This window comes from Brachyistius frenatus, unplaced genomic scaffold (genome assembly GCF_029030835.1).
Source record: "Brachyistius frenatus isolate BFR_SWC_R1_liver_20210118 unplaced genomic scaffold, ASM2903083v1 Contig_2, whole genome shotgun sequence".
NCBI classification, from domain to species: Eukaryota; Metazoa; Chordata; class Actinopteri; family Embiotocidae; genus Brachyistius; species Brachyistius frenatus.
This window is the reverse complement of record NW_027210601.1, coordinates 7,136,159-7,148,410: the sequence shown is the minus strand read 5'-3', so window position 1 is coordinate 7,148,410 and position 12,252 is coordinate 7,136,159. Positions and strand designations below refer to the sequence as shown.

At 41.4% G+C, this 12,252-nt stretch overlaps 1 protein-coding gene across 1 annotated transcript in view; it reads right to left on the bottom strand.

The window, feature by feature from the left end:
- Positions 1–12,014, bottom strand: part of atxn1a (ataxin 1a) — a 91,359-nt gene extending 79,345 nt beyond the window's left edge. The window contains exon 1 of the mRNA XM_069697276.1: positions 11,895–12,014. The gene's annotated coding sequence lies outside the window, so the exon portion shown is untranslated. The remainder of the gene's footprint in view (positions 1–11,894) is intronic.
- Positions 12,015–12,252: the final 238 nt, after the last annotated feature.

The following is a 12,252-nucleotide window of genomic DNA, read 5'->3' as shown; positions in this document are numbered from 1 at the left end:
ATGAACTTGTCAACATATTCCTCATCACTTGTCTTGCTTATGGGAAGGAGAATCTGGCTGTAACTCTACTTTAGCTCTAAAAACCTCACACTCAATGACAGCATAGTTCTTTAACGTCTCATTAATAGAAAAAAAAAAAAGAAAAAAAAGAAAACGATGATCAGCACTGAAAAGTTCAAACCAGTCCATCGTGGCAGTCATTTTACGCTGCAGTTAATCCATGAGGAGGGTATCTGCAGATGTGAGCTCGTGTTCAGTATCACAGCGGATCACAGTGGTCCTCACATGCTTCAGGGTCACTCTGTTCAAGGGCAAACGTCACGCAGCTCATGTCAGCAGTGTGTGCATCCCTGTTGCTGCCGGATTTTCTTTCAGAAGCCCAGGAAACCTTGCATACCCTCTTCATGCATTGTCTCATATCTACGAAGTGAGACAGTTCAACAAATCAGCCTCGTGCATCCACATTAGGTACCATGAACTATATAACTTAATATCTCAGATGGTATGCATGTATAAACCAAACCACCTCAAAATTGAGCTGTCAATTTTTTTCTTCACCTTGCTTAGAACTAATCAAGATAAATGGACAATCAAAGTAACGGCCTCCAAATTACCAACAGAGCTTGCAATGAACAATCGATGTGGGACAGCCAAGACCGATATGTTATCATTAACATGTTTTGTTTTTTTTCACATTCACCTGCTCTGGTATTTAATTTGTAATTTTGTTTAATCTTAGTATACTGCAGGTGTCCTGTCAAATATAAGCAAGTACACAGCAAGTTAATAATAAATCCATTAACTTTTATCTGATCTTGTCTGGTACCAATTATCACCGCCGTCTCGTCTCTGGTAGAAAACTCATCTGCAGTCTTTTACCTTGAAAAGCAGAACATTATCTCTTCATTATCTGCAGAAATCCATCCTTCACCAAATAAATGCTATCTACGAAATGCCTCCTAAAAGGTGTACACTACCGCTCTGCTCTCACCCCCACCCTTTCAGCAACAGTTAGGTAGCGTGTCCTGTCATGTTGCAAATGCACTCAGCTATCCATCTCAGGCTGCCCGACTGGAGGTGGTGTGGGGGCAAATAGCTACCAGAGCTAATGGCACGTCATGTAGCATTAAGCCAAGCTGACTGGGCGCTCGCCTCAAAATCCAAAGCACCGGGCTGAGAGAGGGGGGGCAGGGGGACATCTTTTCACTCAAAATTGTCTGTTGCCGGATTTTGAGGCTAATTGGATGCGAGAGATTTGATGGGACGTGGGGAGTTCCACAGCTTCTTTTTTTTTTTTTTTTTTTTAGGTTAGTGGTTAATTCTACTCATCTGGCAGGCAGGCGTAGTAGGAAGCCATTCAGTATCTGCTTCAGCGCAGCATGTCTTAAAGTGCTGTTGGAAATATTGTTTCCGAACACATTACCGATCATACAGTGGAGTAAATGCAGCATTAAAACAGATAAAACAAAAGTTGTTTTATCTGTTTTAATGCCGCAACATGAAGAAGAAATTGTATATTACAAAGGGATCCATCTACCAACTACAAGGTGAAGCATCCGGCTTTTGTTAGTAAACCGTCAGACCATCAAACAACAGACATACTGCATGCAGTATGTTTGACATTATCTTCTGTAACTGTCAGATTCTCAGGTCACCATCATAGCGTACCTACTTGTCAAATGATAATGATGATTCCAAAACTACCTACTATGGCTTACCGACATATGACATCTGGGAAGTTAAAAAAGTCCCTCTAAGGACAACTAAGGTGCTGGAATGTACAGAAAACAGAGTTATTTTGATCCGGGCATGACAAGTAATTTCCCATTAGCTCTACTTTCTTCTCTTACCACATGTATTTCCTCTGGGTAGGCCCCTGTCAGATGGGTGTGTCCACTAGCAAAAGCACAGCTGCATCAAGTGTGTGCTGCATGTTCCTGAAAATATCTGCTATTAATATGTCTGTATGAATATATAATGAGTCACATGCGAGCCTGTTAATATGTGTGATATTGCATGGAAACACCTCTCATGAGATAGCATAAGTGCAGGGGTGGCTCTCTTATGCACTACTCTAAGCAAAGTACACGTCCGGGGCAGGTATTACACTGAGCAGCTAAGTGTGTGCACTGTTGCAGTTGATAGTAAATGACAGTGTCAGAGAACCGGACCTGGCCTGGCCACTGTGAAACCTCACATTAACCTCATTTATCTGTTTCCCAGAGATCATCACCTACCCCTGCAGCACAGTCATTCGCTGATTAGCGCACACGCAAACGCACAAGGCTCAGCTGCAGCATACACGAAAACGCACGCACTTACTCACACACTAATAGATGAAATGCAAACGTAACACACATAAACGTACAGCCGTAAACAGGTGCAGACACGTACGCACGCTTTTAAACATGTATGCATGACTTGCACTGTTGTTATGTTCCTGAACACAGGTTCCCACAAGAGATTATTTTTTTTCAAGCCAATACAATACGTGAAATTGGATTATAAATTATTTGTATATGTCCCTTTTGAGACAAGGGTCAGTTTATCCTCAAATAACTGTGTCCAATCAAATCAATAACAGTGTGAAATGACTTAAAGAAAGAGACTCTCTGACAATTATAAAACATATAGAGTAAAAGAGGCAGAATTGATTTTATTGTATCAGTGCAGAGCCATGCACAATAGTGAATTCTTAAGATATGTGCTTTTGTCACCACAGTCGAGGCAGGAGTGATGTCACCATCTTAGAACATGTCGGTGTAATTTATAGCTCCAATTAAGTCGCCTCTCCGCAGTTTATAATCTGTAAAATCCACTTAGTTTAGAGGGCTGGTTGAAACTGGAGTAACTTTGTGAAACTATATGATCAAAGATTGTAGTCTAGGTTGGTGAAAGAAAATAAATAAAGATACTCTCTCCAAAGAGGTCCTGATACTGTAATTGGTGATGGACTCCTGGGGATCATAGGCAGGCAAGGAATATCCTGGCTTACGAGGTTTGATCTCCAGAGCAGTGTTTTAGCACACCTCCCTGACTGTCAAAGCCAAATGTCCCTGTTCCAATGTCATGAGCTTACTACATAGCTAACTGAAGCGCCAGAAATAATAGTGAGTCAGTCAGGCAGCCAGCGAGTCAGTCAGTCAGACATGTGTCCAGAGTGCTTGTTGGCTAGCTAGCCTGCAGCCAAGCATCCAGCCAAATGTCCAGTCAGATAAGGCTGATCCACCGCCAGCCAGCCAGCCAGCCAGCCAGTCAGTCAGTCAGTCAGTCAGTCAGTCAGTGAAAAGGTGAAATGGCCAAGCCACACAAAACAGAGACAGCGACACAGACAGACAGACAGAGAAAGCCAGCTATCCAGCCATGCATTCAGTGTGTCAGAGAGGAAATAGTTTCAGCCTTACAGACACTGTTTTAAATATTGCTTGTGGTTTAGTTGCACAGGCTTGTCTCAACCTGTCATCCAGTGTTCACCCATGTATGCCCCTGACCATATGGTGAACCAGGTCCTTTGTTTTCGTATACCAATGCATGGTCAGAGAGAGGATGGGGACAACAATTAGCCCTGTACAGACTGGAATTCAGGCCTTCACTGCACATGCCACATCACCAAACATCAATGGACTGAGAGGTTTTCGGGTGCAACGCCCTGATCCTGTCCAAATTGCCATGTGCTGTGTCTTGACATCAGCATCCTAAGGAGTAAACAGTAGTAATGGAAAGCAAAGTTTTGCCAAGAACAACATTGGTGAAGGGTGGGTTTTGGTATTCCAGGGATTGTTTCTATCACTGGCCATTTTCCTGTTATTGAATTCCTCTCGCTCAATGCATATCCTCCTGGCTCAGACCTAAGTCATTGTTGATGTCCACACACCCACCTTTCAGCTGAGGATCTGGGGGCTGTGCTCACAACCACTGAGGTAGAGGCTCGTAAAAATAGAGGTACATAAAGAGTCATTTTTACCTGAAATGCATATTATTTACCATCACGTCATGGATCCTCTGGAGACTAGACATTTCCAGAAGAGTGCTATAGGTGTAGGTGAATATACAGAACTTTGAAGCAGAGCTGCGACAAATAGTTGATTAATTGACTAGTTGAATCAATTTATCATTCTGATCTATTTATAATAATAATACATTTTATTTATATAGCGCTTTTCAAGATACTTAAAGACTCTTTAAAGGTTAAAATGATCAAAACAACACAATAAAAGTATAAGTCACACATTAAAAGCAGCTAATGTACTCAAAGTAGTTAACACAAATAATGATAGCGAAGCTACAATTATCATATTGCAGCTTCTCAATGTGAATATTTGATGGTTCCTTTAGTCTTTCATGATAAACTGAACATATTTTGTTGTGGACTGTTGGTTGGGACACAACAAGACATTTTAGGTTTCACATTCGGCTTTGGGAAACACTGGTCCACCATTTCTTGACATGTTTTAAGAGAAAAAGATAACCCTGTGGAAACCAGAGTTACAGTACAAATAAGTACAAATGTACTTTTGAATGTAAATAGTGTATGAATAAAAAAGAAAATCAACTGTTAAGGCTAAATAGGATGAGTAGTAAAGAGGTGTTTGGACTGATGCTAATATGGAATATCTAATACTGAAATGTAACCAATTATAGATCAAGACTGTAAGTCGGCCTTCTAGCACAACTAATAGCTATTTTGACTTATGTATTTACAGTAGCTCACTATATTAAGTCAAACTGCATTAAAATCCATTACTTCTATCATAATCCTTACACAAACAATACCTGTGAATGTAATGTTACTGTTACTGTTCAAATAATAGAAATCATTACATTTGTGCTCCACTATAGGTACATGACCCCAATTCCAAGCATTTTCCTTTCATCTCGCTCCCTTATCACCATCTATCTGACTGTGTCCCAGGTTGTCAGCTTATCCCCGTCCCAAACCTGAAGCTCTATGGGAAAGAGAAGAGTCTGCAGGAGCTGTCTGCCTGCCAGTCAGTGTCAACTCCCTTCTGTAATCCTCTACTGCCTCTTATAAGGAGATGAGATGAGAGAAGAGAAGAGAAGAGAAGAGAAGAGAAGAGAAGAGAAGAGAAGAGAAGAGAAGAGAAGAGAAGAGAAGAGAAGAGAAGAGAAGAGAAGAGAAGAGAAGAGAAGAGAAGAGAAGAGAGAGAGAAATAATATGTAAAACCCAGTTACAAGAAGGCATGGAGATGTGGAAGATTGAAGAGAACTACAGAGGCAGAAATGCACATGAGAAAAAAAAAATGTTTTTGGAATATTATTTATAGCAAGGACCGAGAAAGTCAAAAATTTAAGCAACTAAACCAGATTCCAGTCCCCCTTACAGTAATGTGGCTTTGTCATTGAGCAATCCACAGTTGAAAGAGCTCAGAGACCCTGCTCTATTATGCACTATATAATGCAATTAAACATAGACAAAATAACTCAAACCATATTTGTATTTCCTATGGAGTGAACTGTTATCAGTTAGGTTCTCCCTCATTTATCTTGGCCCTCAAAAGGCCAGTACCTAAAACCCTTCCCTCTAAGCCAGGCTTTGCTTGGAACACGATCAAATATGAATCAAAGCGGCGAGATCACAGGAGGAGCATGCTGAATTAACTATTTCATGATGACCCACATGAAGTATTAGATTTGATGTATAGCGCAGGCCGGCACAGAGGTGATCCTGCGCAACAGCGCAGAAGATCTTACTGATTTGATGAATCGCTTTGATTCAAATTGAAGCAGGAATTCAAATTTGTAGCCTAAGTGCTTGTCATTTGCCTACAATAGCACTCTGTCAACATTTAGACCCTATACGCCCCGGATTTCAGTCCAGTTCAGCCTTTTACAGCAACTTGCCTGGCATATAGACAACTGTCTATCATGTCAGCTACACTGGCAGCCATTACAAAGCCAAAGCCAACACACAGCTGAACTAAGTCCCAGAGCCAGCTTCCCTTTTTCACATGGTTATTGAGCCATGTAGCAGCTTTATCGACCCGACAGTGTAACACAAGTTTGTAGGATGGCTTCAGTCCTCTCTCCCTCTATTCATCTTTCCCTCTCTGCCTCTCATTCAGACACTGGGAGTATCTCGGTCATTCAGAAGATTGGTATTGATTAGATTGCCGCTTCAAAATGAAGACGGTAAGCACGAGATGGATAGACGGCAAATTTATACATGCACTCTAATGCCGACACATAATGATCAACAAGTGGTTCACAGTCGTATACAGATCAGTGATCCCTTCTGAATGTCAATTTGGACTTCAACTACTGCATTTGTCAAGTTCAGTGATTCATAAAATCCCGAAAAAGCAGCCTCCTTGACCCCTCTATGAAATGTTTTCACTCCCGATATATGAATTGCAGATTGGAGTGCCGGCCATCGCATTCCTACAGACAACAGACTAAGCAATAAAAACACACGATTACACACAGTGGAATGTTCTTTCACATAAAATACAAAAAAACGCTCATTGATCCCCTTTAAAGGCACTACGCTGTGTGTGAGTGTGTCCTTTCTCTTGTGTGCATGCATGTGTACTCGGTGCACTCATGAATAGAGGAGGATGAAAGGAAACGCTGAAAAGGTCTGAGCACACTGCATGGCTCAACGAGACAGCTCAATCTCTTGATCTGCCCCCATCCCCACCCACAGCTATTTACTTTTTTTTGTTGTTTTGTTTGAAATCATTTTTCTCACACGCTCTTCTTTTGTCCCACTCACAGCACTCTCCGTCGGCTTTTTTGTCATCCTTTTTTTTCAACTCGCCTCCTTCGATACCGAACTTCCAACGTTATTGCCGCTTTTCGTCTCCGTTTCCAAACAACACTGCTCCCTTTCTCACTGTAGAGCAAAACGAGTGGCTTCTGGTATAAAAGGAGACAACCAGGGATTATAACTTGCGACAGCAGTCCGGTGTGACCGCAGCAGAGATGAGTTGACATGATCGTCATTATCCCACATCAAACATCAAACACAGAGGCCAGCAGTAAAGCAACAGGAGAGCAGCGTCTAATCAATATCCTTAACTATGGTGGCTTGCTGAAACATGCACCCTTTAACCATTCATTTGTCTGAAGTGTGTTCTTTCTCGGTATGTGACTAAATGTTGTCATCGCTGAAGGACGAGTGAGAGCAGTTCAATATTTGTTGTATGCGTGTTTACATTAGCATAACGAGTGTCTGTTGTTGGTTACGGCATGTTGACACTACAAGTACATGAGTCAGGGCTGTCGTGGCAAATAAAAGGGAACATGAAGAAAACTTTGGCTGCACATAAGAGCTGATAGTGTCTTACAATGGTCGTGTTGTCAACATATGATTAGCTGATACGGTATAATTTAAATACTTTTGGTCTATTCTTCTGTCTGGTTACCACCACCTCTCTCTGTTGTTCTGTCCAACACCAGACTGCTGTACTCACCTGATGGCAGGAAGCAATGCGAGCCATCACAAAGCTTACGAGACAAGTATGATTGTGTTGACTCACACACACACACACACACACACACACACACACACACACACACACACACACACACACACACACACACACACACACACACACACACACACACACACACACACACACACGCACACACAAAGTGTACATCTCAGAGTATTTGTGTAAATGTTATTTCATACTTAGAGAGGTGGGAGCTTCTGTGCACTACACTTCTGCCTGCAGTGTTTAACTTGTCAAAGTATTTCTGTAAGCAAATGTTGTTACGGCTCATTTCTATACAAATACACAAAGACCTGTTTGGCGCCTTGGTCGATCCATTTGACCCTCCCACCCATCGTTCATTCTGCCTGTATTCGCAGAGTATAGAGCCATTTCTGTCACTTATTCATTCAGCCTTGAAATCTCCATCCAATCATTACCTGGAAATATCTCTCTCTCTCTCTCTCTCTCCACCACACACACACACACACACACACACACACACACACACACACACACACACACACACACACACACACACACACACACACACACACACACACACACACACACACACACACACACGCTCGATCACTGTTTCCCTCTTTTCCCTTACATAGGCAGCAAATTCCAAAGACAAAGAAGACACTCTAGCATGATCCAGCAGATGTGTGTATTCATGTCCTTGTGACTGTGTGGGTCCCTGTGCACACATATGGCTCTGTCAAATGAGCCAAGCTCAGTTAAATGGCTTGTGATTAGGACACATTGGGTTCTAATTGCCTCCCATTACCATTTGGAAGTGAGTGACGGCTGGAATCAAAGGCTATAGTGGCAGTGGTAGAGTGTGTGTGTGTGTGTGTGTGTGTGTGTGTGCGTTACTGCGTGTGTGTGTGTGTGTGTGTGTGTGTGTGTGTGTGTGTGTGTGTGTGTGTGTGTGTGTGTGTGTGTGTGTGTGTGTGTGTGTGTGTGTGTGTGTGTGTGTGTGTTGAGGGGGGGGGAATTATTCGCAGTGGCACAACCACACAATAGAGCACTACAATTTGGTCTCTTGCTTCAAGCTTGCCCTCATAAATAAGGCAAAGCCTCAGCTCAAAGAAATCTGAAAAAAACTGAACCTGCTCCTCTGATGGACCAGATAAAAATTGTTACTGCTTTAATCCGAAACTCATTTAAACTACAACTACTCCGTCCACTGTTCCATAAATATGCAGTGTCTTTTTTCCTGCTCACTCCTTGGTACACCATGAATAACTACATATTTCGACATTTCATCATGACACATGACACATATCTGTACACTCAGCACCTGCTTAATCCTTACCTTCCTAGCTAAATCCCCACAAGACCCTCTGTTTATATTCCTTGTAAAAACCTGTCTATCTTCAGTCTCCATCTCGGTCATGTACTCACCACCCGTAAGACATCTTGCTGTAAGTTTCCAAACACAGTCCTGAAAGATCTGGGCCATGCTTTAACTTTTTCTCCACCCCAACCCTGAAATTCCTTTTGAAAATGTTGGAGGGCACCGTTTTCACTACGTTCATCTCACATATGCAAAGCAATCGCTGTCATAGCACCATAACTGCCTTGTTTAAATTCACAGAGCAGCTGACTTTGGCTCACGCTCCGGCAGTGCTCTTCTCAGAATATATTTGTTTTCAAAAATGGAATCTCCTTAAACAGGTGTTCTCTTTTGGCATGCCCCGTTACCGATTTGGTTAAATTGTCGAACGGGTTCATTTTTCTTCATTAAAAGAAAGCCCTAAAATACCTTCTTCATGGCGTCACACAGGGATTAACACTTGTTGATTTGTTTTATCATTTACCGCCTCGTCATCATTATACATAAATACGTCACCAGTTACAAGGTAGATGGTAACCTGCTTTATGTAAGACACTTGAGAATTGAAAAAGTCAAAATAATAGCAAAGAAAAAATAAATAAAAGTTCAAATTCTTTGAATTGGCTGCACAACAAAATACAAAATAGTCTCAATATGCTTTTGATCAGAATTAATTCTCTCTACTTCATTCACAAGCCAGAACCAGATATAGTGAGTATTTTTGCATTGTTTTTTTTGCACTGCTGCTTCTATGAATATATCAGGCCATTCCTATAATTAAACAGGACAAATCAATCCCAGCCTGAATGTTGATATACTGCATCCCAGGTTTATCATTAAACTTTAAAGACTTTTCACTACAACTCTCAAAATGACAGTTTATAAACTTTTTTTTTTTTTTTTCCATTTTGTTTTCTCAGCTAGTAGAAAACATTTATCGGATTTACTATTTAGAATTTGACTGCGTTACAGAAAACCAGAGGAAGATGCTGAACATGTTATAGTGATGTTCACTGGGCCATACAAAATGTGTTTACAGGATAGAGCCAAAAGCAAGCAAGCAATTCAACTAATCAGTAACTCACCCCCATAGCCTTGGAAGTTTCACATCTTTCACAGAAAATAGAGCTTCCAAACTGGTAGCTTTTTTTTTTTTTTTTTTACACTCAAATTGACTGGAGAGCCCTTGCAACAGCAGCAAAAACAGAGCTGTGCAAAACCTAACTATCAAACCAACACTGCAGCCAATGGAGGTGTTTCATAAGTGAGCTGTGTAGACTATAAAGGCTCTTCATTCTTCACTATAAACACTGTAACTGTTGTTTTCTTCCACACGGTGTTGCATATGAGTGAATCGCAAAGCAGCAGTAAACAAAACACAGCATTTAGATACTCTAAACTGCAAACATCTGTTAGCAACTGTTGTGACAAGAGCCATATTATTATATTTAATATGGATGTTGCCTCGGCAGACACTCAGATTTATAAAGATCAAGACTACTATTGTGTATAACCTTATTCAGATGGTCCAGCACACTAAAATAATGTGCATGTATATTTATACTGAAATATTGCTGAGGGTGTGCCAATAAGGAAGCTCTAATATAATATTGAGTTGAATTTCAGTCATATTATTGGCAAAATTGCATGTGTTTAGAATGCATTATGGATTTAATAGAGTGATAAAGGGGAGGAGCTGACACAAATGTATTATATATTAAGAATATTCAGTGAAAGATTTCTATATTATTTGCTCTACCAAAGTTGCGAGCTCACACTTTTAATTTACTGGAGTAGTAAACATATACAGTATAATGTTTTATATTTCATATATATTACTATTATATGCTGTGAGTGTTTGCTGAGATGTGTGTAGTAAAAGCCCTCTTCATGATGACTAGTCATTCATTGCTAAAGAGGACTTGCTGCAAACATGAGAAATAACCAACAAGTAAAGCTGGCTGATCTTTTTTTTTTCTTTTTTCTCTTTTCTATTAAATTGCACAGACACCATCAGAAAGAAAAAAAAAGGGGAACACTTAAAAGTGTAAACACGCTCTGCCGGTGAAGAGAAGTGCAGCTTTTCACCCTCAGCAGTACGATTTGTGCATCCACATCGGTCTCATTTGGATGCCATATTAAATTCATAATGTGCGTGAAAGCATAGGCTACCACTTGGGACGCATAGCCAACCCTGCTCCGAGGTGTAAACAGAGTAAAAATAGCCCGCTATCACAGGCTTCCCTACAGTCCCGTTATATAATGGTCCAAGCTAGGATGAATGACATCACGGGTAGTCCTGCAATCACAAACCGTATGTCCTTTACAACCAGCTGGCAAATGTAAAACACTGTCTAGTAACAAATCGCACACTGTATGCAGCAATAAATGCCTTCAAGCGACGCAAAAACATACGTAAATTGGTTTTTAGCAAACACGGGAGAAATGATGTGGACTGTGGTTAGTTGTTCTTCGTCTCTTTTCGTGTAGAGAAAACACTTCCGCGATGGTGAAACGTAGATAAAAAATATATATATATATATTTATATATATAATGCTTGCCTTTGACAGTCCTTGTCAGTAGGAAAAGAGTTCAAAAGAAGACGTATGCGGCTCGAAGCAACGTCATTCAGCCATGTATGGCAGTGTTTAGCGATGGAAAATAGTCTGCAAAGAGCAAATGTTTGAGCCGAGGTCGAGTGGCGCAGTTACTGGAAGTACAGCGCCTTCTCGACACCAACTCGCCCGGCGGACGCGCTCCCCGCTCGGTCAGAATCCCCGCCAAACCTCCGCCGTGTTTCGGTCCTACTTAAACGCCACTTTGCATTTGCCTTCCGAAATGACAAGTACACACACCCGAAACCCGTGCGCCCCGCTACTCTTCGGTCACTTCCATATAGGTCAGAGTGCGAAGTAAACATTTTCCAAAGGCTTTGAAGTAAACCAGAGCGTCAGCGCCACCCTTCCCAGTTCTTCCAGCCATTTTTTTTTTTTTTTTTTTTTTTTTTATCTACCCAGCTCCAAAAGAGAAAAGTGACATGGTGAAAGCAATGACAGCCGGCAGCTCTTTAATAAATAGTTTTTGCGCGACTTACTGTGGGGGTTTGTTGCGGGCTGTTGAGAGTTTGTGTCTCTCCTTGTTGCCAGGGCTCCCCTGCTCTGCTCCGGCGCTGACGGTGGAGAGCGTCTCCCCTCGTAATGATGTCTGCAGCGCGCAGCTAATAGCTCTCTGCCCCCACCTTCAGCGAGAGAGAGAGAAAAAGAGAGAGAGAGAGAGAGAGAGAAGTTCAAAAATGGAGCAGTTTGTAAGCTACTCATGCAAAAATATGAGTGCTCGGAGCAGAGTAAACAGACACAGAATACAAGGGAAGTTCATTGACAGTACCAGGGCATTGAATAAACAGCATATGCTATTATTAGTTCAAGTGCGTTTGGATGTATTCACTGTAGGCT